This window comes from Neophocaena asiaeorientalis, unplaced genomic scaffold (assembly GCF_003031525.2).
Source record: "Neophocaena asiaeorientalis asiaeorientalis breed wild unplaced genomic scaffold, Neophocaena_asiaeorientalis_V1.1 scaffold204, whole genome shotgun sequence".
NCBI classification, from domain to species: Eukaryota; Metazoa; Chordata; class Mammalia; order Artiodactyla; family Phocoenidae; genus Neophocaena; species Neophocaena asiaeorientalis.
Genome location: NW_020173922.1, coordinates 4,811,814 through 4,823,658, shown reverse-complemented (window position 1 = coordinate 4,823,658; position 11,845 = coordinate 4,811,814). Strand labels below are relative to the sequence as shown.

The following is an 11,845-nucleotide window of genomic DNA, read 5'->3' as shown; positions in this document are numbered from 1 at the left end:
GTTTTGAAGACTGTATGAGCATAAGATTTTACTCTAAAAAACAAAACAAAAACAAAACAAAACTTCCACAGACTAAAAAAAAAAAAAAATCTGAAAAGCTAGGCTCTAGAATATCTGGGCCCTGATCCTAGGACACTGGAGACCCCAAGGGGCTCGACACTGAGTGAGGGATTCTTTCTGGTCTGCCCTAAATCCCTGCTGCTGCAGTTGCTATTTCAATCCGTTCCCTCGGGTTGTGTACTCAGAGCAAGGAGAACAGGAAGTAATCTCCTCAGCTGAGACTCCTCGGGGGTGAGGGGAGCATTTAGACAGGAAAGAGGAGGGACAGTGGGGCCTCTGGGCCTGCTGCCTGAGTTCTAGTCCTCTGGCCTGCTTTCTAACCCACAGGCCTGGGTGAGCACTGGATCTGTGGCACAGGGTTTCAACCTAATTCTACCAGGATTCTTCAAGCTCCCACACCCACACATGGATGCTTAGCCCCGCTTTGGCCAGGGCTCTGCCTGAGCTCCCAGTGAGGCCTGAGATTTGACAGCATAAGCGGCTTCACCTGGTGCTCAGTCTACACCAGCCCCAAAGCCAGGGTTATGGACAAATCAAGGACCTCTTGGGAGGCCCCTACATCACCTCCAACTTCCAGCAGCTGCCTCAGGCTGGCTCTAGCCCTACCTGCCCTGCCGTGTCCTCCTGCAGCTGAGAGCAAGATGGAGGTTCTGCCAACACCAGGCACGGGGCCGGGTCCTCAGCTTCTGGGGGTGGACAGACAAGGGGCACATTGAGCTCCACTCTGGGAAGAGGCCCAGAGTCCCTGCCTGGGCTAAAGGCCAGCTGAGCCCAGAAAGAGCTGAGCCAGGACCCCCCTCTCTTGCTGGGACCAAGGGAGGGGTGCCCTTCAGGGCAGCGGCGTGAAACAATGCCCCAAGTCCTCACTCTGAATCACCATGTGACCTGGGACTCATCATTGTCCCCTCTGGCCTTTGTGAACCCATCTGCAGAATGGGGGCATCACCTCTGCTCTCCTTCCCCAGGGCTGGTGGCAGAACTTAGGGTCATGAATGATGAGAGGGCTGAGATCCAAGGAAAAACAAACTCACTACAGAGGTCAAGGAGAAAGGCAGCTATGGCCCACTCTCTCCACTACCACATTTGACATACGGGGAGACTGAGGCACAGAACCAGGAAAGGCTTTGCCCCACATCACACAGTGAGTAGCTACCTCTAGACTCAGGAGTAGCCTCCCTCTGCACCTGGATGGGCTGGAAGCACAGGATAAGCCCCAGTTTCCCAGACCCTCCCTCAAGATCATGGCTCAAATTCTCATCCAGAAGAGTCTACACAAAGCAGTGACCCTGCCCACTTCCAGCCCTGCTGGCAAGAGCAGGGGACGGGGTACAGCTGGGCCACAGGGCCCACTCATGAGAAGGAGATGCCTACAGATGACAGCCCAGCAATGGCTAGATCCTCTGCATCCTCCCTCAGCCAGAACCAGGCCCCTCTCTCAGCAGGGGCTCCTGTGATTGCCCTTGGGATAACCTTGGGCATAGCAGCCTCTTTTTCAGCACCAACCAAAATGGGGTCCATGATGGTAATGGAACCCTGGCTGGGCCAGGGCTGAATGCCAAGCCAGCCACTTTCTGGGTCTCAGCTGTTCCTGCAACAACCCTATCCTCCCTCCCCACTCTCCCATGGCAGCTGGAGTGAGTTGTGAAAACACAAATTATATCATACCCCTCCCTCACTGGCAACCCTCCATCAGCTCCCATCGCCAATCTGGCCTCCTCAGCATGGCCTAAAAAGGCTCTGCCTGAGCTGGTTCACTACCCTCAGCCCATCCCCCACGCCAGCAGCCACACTGGCCTTCTTTCTGCTCCCTGAGCTCATTCCCACCTCAGGGCCTTTGCACCAGCTGTACCCTTGGCCTAGAATGCTCTTTCCCTAGATCTTTTTTTTTTCCTATGGTTCTAGCCTGAACCAGTTTTTACTATGATGGTTTTATTTTATTCATTTATCTTTTTTAATTTTATTTATTAGTTATTTTTATTTTTGGCTGCATTGGGTCTTCCTTGCTGTGCGCAGGCTTTCTCTGGTTGCGGCGAGCGGGGTCTACTCTTCGTTGTGGTGTGCGGGCTTCTCATTGCAGTGGCTTCTCTAGTTGTGGAGCACGGGCCCTAGGCGCATGGGCTTCAGTAGTTGTGGCATGCGGGCTCAGTAGTTGTGGCACGCAGGCTCAGTAGTTGTGGCACGCAAGCTCTAGAGCGCAGGCTCAGTAGTTGTGGCGCACGGGCTTAGTTGCTCCGCGGCATGTGGGATCTTCCTGTGTCCCCTGCATTGGCAGGCGGATTCTTAACCACTGCACCACCAGGGAAGCCCTCCCTAGATCTTTAAATGACTGCCTCTTCTGTCACTCAGGGCTCAACTCCAGTGCTGCCTCCTCAGAGAGGCCCTCTCTGACTACACAGCACTCTTTTACACTCCTTCACGGAGAAACATATCTGCTAAGCATCGTTTAGCAGACCTGAAACACCCTTTTCTATTTGTTTCCTTATTTTCTGCCCATCTCGCTCACTAGGTGGTAAGTTCAGTGAGGGTGGGGACTATGTCATGTTCACTGCTGTCTCTCCCAGAGCCTAGCACAGTGCCTGGCAAAGAGTGGACACTTTTTAAATATTTAGTGAATGATAACCTAGAGATTGCCATCATCCCCACGTAAGCAGAGGCTGAGAGAGGTTGAGGACCATGCTCAGGGTCACGAAGGTGGAAAGTGACAAGGCTGGCTTCTGCATGGAACAACACGGGACTGTCACAGGGATAACCTCGTAAAGTGCCTTCCATGCTGGGATCCAAGCCAGGGACTGTGGGAAGCCCAAGGAAAGGGCTGGAGGGCCCAAAATGTTCTCTAAGACAGAGGGCAGATGCACAGGTGCAGGCGCCTGCGTGCACGTCTCTGAGCAAGCGTACGGTACAGGCATTTGTGGGCACACACACACACACGTCCCACATATATTCAGACCCGTAAACACACATGAAGGGAGCTGGACAGCTACTCATGAGGTAGGCTCCTGAGGTGGTGAGGAGCCTACAGGCCTAGGGGCAAGGTCCGGGGCAGCTAGACCTACATCACTGGGCAGCTGGGTGATTGGTTGAAACCATTCTGCTCTGGGAGCAGCCGGGGCAGGGGAGGGACAACCCAGTGCTTCAGGCTAGGGCAGGTGGTGGGGAAGACAGGCACCCACACTGACCACAGCCACAACCCTGGCATCAGGCAGCTGTGTGGGTTTGGGAGGAGATGGGGGAGTACAGGTCAACCTGGTAGAAATGGGGGCACAGGAGGCAGAGCTGGGATAGGGGACCCGTGGCACTGAGCACTACCCAGGACAGGCAAAATCTAAGAGCCTGTGGGATGTCCAAGAATGCCTACAGCCCAGGCAGGGTATGTAGAGGGGACAGGGAACAGAGAAAATCATTCTGGAATGTCAGTGTACAGGCAAAACTGAGACTACAGCTGTCCCAGGCAGCAGGGCTGGGAGCCAGGCACTCAGGTGTTGCCTCCAATGTGCTAGGGGGGCTTGGGCAAATGAAACCCTTCTCTGGCCTCATTCCCTGTGTACATCAGAGATTCCTAACCATTTCTAAGCCTTAGACCTCTTTGAGCATCTGATGGAACTCTGGATCTTGCTCCAGACAGACTCACACAGGTACACAATATTCTGAGTATTTTTTGAGAGGCTCATGGACCCCTATAGCCCATCCATAGGAACTGGGCATGAACCCCAACCTGGACAATTCCCAAGGACTTTCCACCTCTGACATTGTACACTCGGAGTTCCATGAACGCTACTTGGAAAAGAAAAAAAAAAGCTGGAAACCTTGCATTCTCAGACCTATTTTCTGCCCCCTGGGAACCTACCCTGAACACCCCCATTGGTTCCACTGCCCTTTCCCAAAATTTCTACTACACTAGTTGACTCCCTAGCTCACCCGGATTTCAGCACATGGGCTGGGATCTTCACACACACACAAACACACAACTGTACCCACATGGGCAGTTAAATTAGACGATCAGCGAAAAGGGCTGGTGTGTTGTAAGTGCTCAGAACAGACCTTGGCCAGCTGTGCCCCACACCATTCATGGGGCCCAGGCTGGCCCAGACCTGCCCACTCCAGGCCTCCACAAGAACCTGCTGAGCCACTGACAGCACGAGCAACAGGGAGGTGACAGGAAGACCTCTCAGCGGGGACCCTGGATCACACAGCTCACCATGCACCCCCACAATCTCTGCCAGCCAACAAGTCTGGAGGTCAGGACCTTCCTGTCATCCCAGAGCTGTGAGCACACTCCGAGGCACAGATCAGCCTGGGCGTGTACCTCCTCCATGTCCCACCTGCCCGGGGCAGGGAGATGCCCCGGATAATACGGAGGGATGTCTACCCAGGAGCCTTGGGAACTGCCCTGCCTCCATTCCCCAAAGTGACCCTAATCCTTCTACCTACTTGGTCTTCTCAGCTTGGACCACCTAGTGCCTCAGATGGGACAGTCCAGGACAGTGGGTCAGCGCCCTAACTGTGCAGTCAGAAAGACCTGGCTTCAAATCCCACAAGCTGTGTCACCTCAGGAAAGTTGCCTACCTCTCTGAGCCTCAGCACCCTCCTCAGCAAAATGGGGGTGGTGGTGCTAACAGCATCTGCCCCGCAGGGCTGCAGGGAGGACAAAGGAGATGGCTTGGCTGCGATGCTCAGCTCAGAGTCAGGCACAAGTGCTCAGGGAAGGGTGCTTTTCCAGAACCATCTCTCAGGTCTGCAGGGGAGGGAGCTGGCTGCCCACATTGGGGGCGGAATGCACAGGGGAGCAGCACAGGACACCCAGTGGGCCCCAGCAGACATTTGCCCTAGGCAGCCTGTCAGAGCAGGTTCTGAGGCAGCGGCTTCAGAAGCCCAGCCTGAGGGTGGAGGCAGGAGAAAGGCTCCTGTGGGGACCAGCAGGATGGGCCAGAGAGGGTGCCCCACCCTTTCCTGAGGCAGGTGAGGACCCTACAGTCCTGGCCCCACTAACACTCCTGCCCCAGACCCGGCTCCCTCCTAGCTTTCCATCTCAAGGCACAAAAGCCACACCAGGTGCAGGGCAAGGGCCGGGGTCTGGACCTCCCTTAAAAGACTCCCATTCCCTTCAGGTGATGTTAATCTGGGATTAACCAGGAGCCCAGCACCAGCCTGCTTTCTTCCTCTCAGCCTGGCCTTGGGTTGTGGGCGTCTGGAAGGCCTCCTTTCTCATGGTGGGGCAGGCAGAGGTTCCTGGGATTGGGTGTACATTTGCATCTTATCTGCATGTGCCCCGCAGCCTGCTGGGACTTTCAGGGGCCCCAGGGCCCAGCTCTGCAAAGGTCATTCTTTTACATCTCCCAGCTTACTTCACTCCCCACCCCACAGCCACTTGGCACCTTCATTTGCTTAGCATTTGCATACATCTGCACGCTGGTTTGGAGAGCCCTCAACACTGATGAAATTCACAGCGTCTGCTGTCAAACCTCAAATCATGTTTATAGCTGGTGACTCTACCCCCAGTCAACTTCCCTGCAGGGTGAGCCCTCAGTTATCTGGGACCACAAAGGACTAGGCTGTTCTGGTTAAGCTGGCTGCTGCCTGTCTTCCTGGAACTTCAGCTGGCACCTGGGACTCATTCTGCTTCTTGAGCCACATTTGAGCCATGAGCCTGCAGGTTGAAAGCTTAACCCCGAAAGCTACAATGAACTGACCAAGGGCAAGTCCTCCCAGCAGGTCCTGCCTTGGCTAAAAAGCCTGGGGAAGGGCAGACTCCAGGGGCTCAAACTCTGAGCAGCCTCCCCCCAGTCTGGTTCAACAGCCAGGAGAGATGAACCAAGAAACTTCATCCTCCCTGCTCCCTGCCTAATTTTCATTTACCCCATACTCTCGAGATCCTCACATTCTCTGTCCACCCTGCCTCTTCCTCTCTGCCTCTTTCCCTGAGACCTTCCTCCCCACCCTCTCCCCAACCTCTTGATTACATCGCTCCACGTAACCCCTCCCTTGCTGAGGCTCCTCTTCTCCTCCCTCCCTCCTCTTACCCTGTCCTCTACTGTCTGTTTTAGGGCTTCGGCACAGGGTCTGACAAAGGTTGTGGTCTCCTTGGGCCCGGTTGAAGGTGAGCAGCGTGTGATGCAAAGTGAGCGGGTGTGAAAGGGTCTGTCCCCATCTTTGAAACTGGCCCTCCCATTCAGCCATAGCCCACTGATGGGAGATCTGGGGGCCGGTAAAAGTCTCACCCCTTCATGGACTGTCCATGGGATAGGAGAGAAAGAGAGGAGTCAGGAATGACGCCAGTATTTCGACCCTGAGCACCTAGAAGGATGGAGTTGCAATTCCTGAGATGGGGAAGACCGGGTGGAGCAAGTTTGGGAGAGAAGATCAGGAGGAGAGGAGCTCAGCTTTGGACAAGTTGGGTTTGAGGTGTCCAGTAGACATGGCAGTCGAGATGCTGAGTGGGCTTTTGGAGCTCAGGAGAGAAGTCAAAATTTGGGATATAAATCTGGGAGCTGGCAGCATATAGGTGGTGCGTAACGCCGTAGGACTGATGAGATCGGCTCAGGAGTGAATGCAGATGAGGAAGAACAGCCATACAAGGGCTGAGTCCTGAGCACTCCAATATTGTGAGCTGCGGGTCGGGGAGAAGGAGACTGAGAAGGAGTAACCACGAGGTCAGAGGAAAACAGGACAATGGATGTCCTGGAGATCAAGGAATGTATTTCAAGGAAGAGGGAGAGATTGAAGGTGCCAAAGGAGGCAGATGAGGACTGAGAGTGGCTGTTGGGTGTAGCAACATGGAGGTCATTGGTGACCTTGAGAAGAGCAGTCAGTGGACAACCCTTCTGGGGAGGTTTGCTGTAAAGAGGAGCACAGAGATGCAGTGGTAGCTGGCTGGAGAAAATGAGAGAGCCATCTTTTAAGACAGGAGAAACAATAACAAGATATCTGCTGAAAGCGATTTCCCTGGTGGCGCAGTGGTTAAGAACCCGCCTGCCAATGCAGGGGACACGGGTTTGATCCCTAGTCCGGGAAGATCCCACATGCCTTGGAGCCACTAAGCCCGTGAGCCACAACTACTGAGCCTGCACTCTAGAGCCCGCGAGCCACAACTACTGAGCCCGCGCACCACGACTACTGAAGCCCGGGCACCTAGAGCCCATGCTCCACAACAAGAGAAGCCACCACCATGAGAAGCCCGCGCACTGCAACGAAGAGTAGCCGCCGATCACAGCAACTAGAGAAAGCCCACGCGCAGCAAGGAAGATCCCACGCAGCCAAAAATAAAATAAATAAATTAATGTATTACAAAAAAAAAAAGATATCTGCTGATGGAATGATCCACTGGGGGGGAGCCTATAATGCAGGAGGGGGCATTTGCTGGAACAGTGTGCCCTCCACCGCCCACATTATAGGTTCCCCCTCTACTGCACAAGGGGACAGGATCTATTTGCACAAATCAAGGGCTGGCCTAAACCAGGAGCAGGGACACTTCATCCGCAGCAACTGGGGAAGGCAGAGCAGTGGGTACAGATGCTAGTGGATGGGTGAACGTAGCACTGGGAGTCTGAGGAAGTTCTAACTGCTTCTGTTTTCTCAAAGAAGTAGGAAGCAATGTCATCAGCTTTGAGGGGGGATTGCAGAAGAGGGGCTAGGGTTGAAGGCAGAACAGAAAGAGTGAAATAGTCATCAGGTAGGGGGAGAGGGAATGGACTGAGGACCCATGTGGGACTGCGGGACAGCACTAGGGACACACCCGAAGTTCATGGTTTTGAACTAAATGTGAGACCAGCCGGGGCAGTGGATTTCCTCAGCCCCATTCAGCTGCGTGGAGGGAGCAGACCAGGCACTGCATTTAACCAGGGTTGGGGTTTTGCCAAGCAAGTATGAAGAAGTGAAATGAGGTAAGGGAGTTGGGGTCTTCAAGGGAGAGACTATCCTGACTTTTATAGTGGCAGCTGCCTCTGAGCCGGCCCCTGCCCCCACTCAAAGTCCCTCCGCTGCTGGTACCTGAAAGCTCACCATCCACTCCCTGCTGTGGGTTGTGTGTGGCCTTCCCTCTGCCCTCATCCCACCAAGACCTGGGGAAGTGAACTTCCCATACGCTGTTCCTTTGACCTGGAAAGTGCCTCAGACCTCACACACTCAAACCAGCCTTCTCCACATCCTGTCCAAGCCATTGCATGGCAGCCCTCGACACCACTAGTCAGATACCAGTGCTCTTCATTCTGCCTCCTAATCTCTCCTTACTCCATCCCTTCTCTCCACCCGCCACCTGCCATACCCCAGTCCCAGCAGGGCCACCACACCAACTCCATTCCCCTGTGCACTCCCTCTGTGCGCCGTACGCAGCGGCCTAGAACCCAGTGCACCAGCGTGTTGTGCGGGACCATGTCACAGCCTCCTGAGCATCCCTTTCACCCCGTTCGCCCCGCCAGTCCACGCCATCCTCCTCAGAGTGCCCTTCCCAGCACTCACATCTGCCTCATCGCTCCCCTCTTTAAAACCCTTCAGTAGCTCCCCGTGCCCTTGGGGAAAGGGCCAGCTGTCAGCCCACATTCTAGGTCAGCTGTGGTCCAGGCCCCACCCCCTTTCTTCCTGTCTTGCCCCCCACTCCCTCTCCTCCCCCCCGACCCTGTGCCCCTCACTGCCTTCTCGGGGCTTCTTCCCCACACTGACAGCACCGGCCCTGAGTTGTGGCTCATCCCATCCACGCCCCTGAGGCTGTGAACTCCTTGAGGGCGCCATTAGCATCTGCTTAATCACCCTTCTCCGGCGTATGTTCTGAAGGGGGGGTTCAGTCAGTTTTGCTGACCTGGAGTGCGGGTGACCAGGTGGATGAAGCTTCTGGAGGTAGGGAAGAGGGAGGAACAGGATTGAAACAAAGGGACTCCTTAGCCAAGTGACCTAACTTAGCACCACCTATTACAGCACAGGCTAATGACATGCGCCTGCGGGTGGACACGACATCACCTATGGGATATTCCTGCCCAAAATATTTAACCTGACTCTACTCATGAGAAAGCAATAAGACAAACCCAGAATGTGGGGCATTCTCCATGAACACTGACCAGGGCTCTTTAAAACTGACAGTGTCATAAGAGACTTCAAAAACAAAAAAAGCAGAGAATTGTTCTAGATTAAAGGAGACTAAAGAGACATAACTGAATGCAATGTGTGATCCTTTCTCAAAAAAAAATTTTTTAAGCTATAAAGAACATTACAGGGACAACTAGAGAGATTTGAATATGGATTACATGAGATTAGATGGCATCATTAGATTTCTTGGATATGATCAACAGTACAGTTATATAGAAAAATGCCCTTGTCTCAGGAAATTCATGTTGAAGTATTTAGAGCTGAAGTGCTATGATGTCGGCAACTTACTTTCAGAAGTTTCAGAGAGAGAGAAACAAATGTGGGCAAAATGTCAACAATTGGCAAACTAGGTCTTAGGTGAAGGGTATATATATAGGTGGGTGTTCATTGTACGATCAGATGTGACAAGACAAAAAGTTAGGGGGGAGGGAAGGGAGTGGAGGGAGACACTCTAAAGAGGGGAGCTCAGGGCCCCTGATGGCGCAGGAGTCAGGAGAGGGCAGTCCTTACTGCAGCAGACAGCACGCTGGGCTGTGGGCCTGACCTGGACGCCAGAGTCCTCCCGGGCCAAGCAGACACAGCCCTGGAGCGGCTCACCACCTAAACAGGGTCAGGCTTACCTACGAGCAAACCAACTTAGGAGGACAGGGCCCTGCAAGAAACAGCCAGGTCCCAGGGAGACCAGCAGGGCAGCCCTCAGCCGGGACAGGACTGGCAGGAACAGGGACCCTAACCCACCTCTGCCTGAACCGTAGCAAGGAGCTGGGTCTGTCCCAGGCCCACCCCCCTACCAAACACCCCTCAAGGGGTGACAGCCTGAGTGTATCCTCCCGTGTGAGGAGCCAGGCTAAATATGGAGCCCCAGACATAAGATGCCTCTCAAAACAGATTTTCCTGGAAAAGACCATCTGGCAAGGAATGTCTAGAGCATCGTCTGTCACGAGAGGCAGTGTTGTTCTCCTTCAGGCCAACGTCCGGAACGGGAATGCCTCGATCCCAGCTCTCTAGAAGATCCCAGCTTAGTGCCTCAGTTTCCCCCAAGTTCACGCTCTTGCTCCAGATGAAAAGGTGCTCAGTCCCACCTCCCTCCTAACTTGTACCTCCAAGGAGGAAGAGAATGAAATTGGGGACAGAAGTCCAAGCTTCAAGCAGTTCTGCCCATGTGCAAATCCTGATTCTGCCACTTACTAACCAGGTGACTTTGAACAAGCAACTTTTCCCTGAGCCTCAGTATCCACAAAATGGAAATAATGGGCATACCTCCCTCTAAAGGCTGGTCTGTGTAGGAGAGTACTTAGCACGGTGGCAGTGCATGATGCTGGAAGCTGGGCGAAGCAATGTCCCCCCCACCCCTCTCTCAGTCCTGTCAAGAGCAGCAAGCCCTTTCCAGGTAACTTTGCTCCCCTGCGTTAGGGAACACTGCGGGTCAGGTCGGCTGGGGGAGTGCACACCCGTAGCTGTCAGACCAGCAGCAGGAGGGAAGCCTCTCAGGCTGGCACAGGGCACTCCTGGGATTACAGGGTACAAGTCACCTAAGCATTGAGGTTTCAGCCCCTGCAAAAGGCACCAGCAGGGGAGGACTTCAAAGGGCATTCCAGTCAACCTTCTACCTTTAGTTGGGCCACCACCCACCTACTCATCCCAATGTGTGGGAATCCTCTGGTTCAGGCCACAACCTAGGGACCTGCCATGTTTCCACCAGGACCAAACTTTGCAGTAGCCTCATTCAAAAGCCACTGACTCTTACCATATGCTGGGGAAAAGGGGCTCTTGAGAGGGAAGGTGGGTATGATGGAAGAGAGGGAAGGTGGGTAAGGGAGGGCAGCTGGCCCATTTTGCTGATTCAGAGACCACAGGTCATAGAACTTGCAGCATCCCTGGGAGGCAGGGTTCCTAACCTCCCAAGGAAGGAGTGAAAAAATGACTATATCTGCCAGGGCCAGAGGTTGGACTTGGAGATGGTCCCAATGCCCCTTCCCCACTCTCCCACGAGCTGCCTGAGTATCCCCCATTAAGCAGCTTTTGTTTCCAGGGTCTGGAAGAAGGAGCTGGAGAACCCAGGAAAGTCCAAATGCCTCTCCCCAAACCCAGGCTGCTCATCTGTCCTGGCCAAACCCTGAGCCCTCTCCCTGCTCCCCATTCACCCATCCATCAAGTTCAGCCTGGCTTATCCTGAGCCTTCCAGGAATTCTCAGACCCACTTCCATTGTGGCTGGTGCCCCCAGTTCTCTCCCAGGGCACCCCAAGATGGCCCTAAGGTTAAGGGATGGGCTGAGGCAGTGGCCCCCTGGGCCTGTGCAGAGACAATGCCCCCAGTTCTGATTCAGGGAGTCCCCAGGTCCTCCAGGGAGAGCAAGAGTTGGAATACCTCCTCCTAGGAGGGGGGCCAGCTAAGCAGGTGGTCCCCACATGTGGACTCCCTGCCCCACCCCAGCCCTAGCAGTGACTACTAGGACCCCTCCCTCCCTGCGGCTGCCACAGCCATTATGTGCCTCCTGGCCTTGCCTGATGCCTGCCACGCCCCCATGCAAGCCCTGCTCCGGCCGCAGAGCTCAGAGCCGCTGAGGCCTGGCCGCTAAGCCAGGCTGTCAAAGTTGGGAAACTGGAAACAGAAATAAATCTTCAAAGCTGCTCCGTGGTAAAGGTGGTGGCCAGCAGGCCTGGCACCCAACACCCCAGGTCCCTGGCCACCAAGCTCCAGTGTCACCCCATC

The 11,845-nt window shown here is 54.5% G+C and overlaps 1 protein-coding gene across 1 annotated transcript in view; it reads right to left on the bottom strand.

Annotated features, from left to right (window-relative positions):
- The window catches only part of PSD2 (pleckstrin and Sec7 domain containing 2), a 50,644-nt gene that overhangs the window by 37,997 nt on the left and 802 nt on the right, over positions 1-11,845 (bottom strand). The gene's annotated exons all lie outside the window — the stretch shown is intronic.